Here is a 269-nt window from a genome sequence, read left to right on the forward strand (position 1 = left end):
CCCGCCGCTTCCGTTTGGAATCGCCCGGTCCTGCCCCCCCCTCTAGCACAGTATCAGTACTGGGGCCACTTCTGTTTAATATCTTTATCAGTGATTGGGATGAGGGGATCAAGGACACCCTCAGTAAGTTTGCAGATGATGCCAAGCTGAGTTAGAAGTATTGATCTGCTTCAGGGTAGGAAGGTCCTACAGGACAGGCTGGATCAATGGGCTGAGGTCAGTGTGTGAGGGTCAGCAAGGCCAAGTGCTGGGGCCTGCACTTGGTTCAC

The sequence above is a fragment of the Merops nubicus genome, unplaced genomic scaffold (genome assembly GCF_000691845.1).
Source record: "Merops nubicus isolate BGI_N331 unplaced genomic scaffold, ASM69184v1 scaffold10572, whole genome shotgun sequence".
Classification (NCBI taxonomy): domain Eukaryota; kingdom Metazoa; phylum Chordata; class Aves; order Coraciiformes; family Meropidae; genus Merops; species Merops nubicus.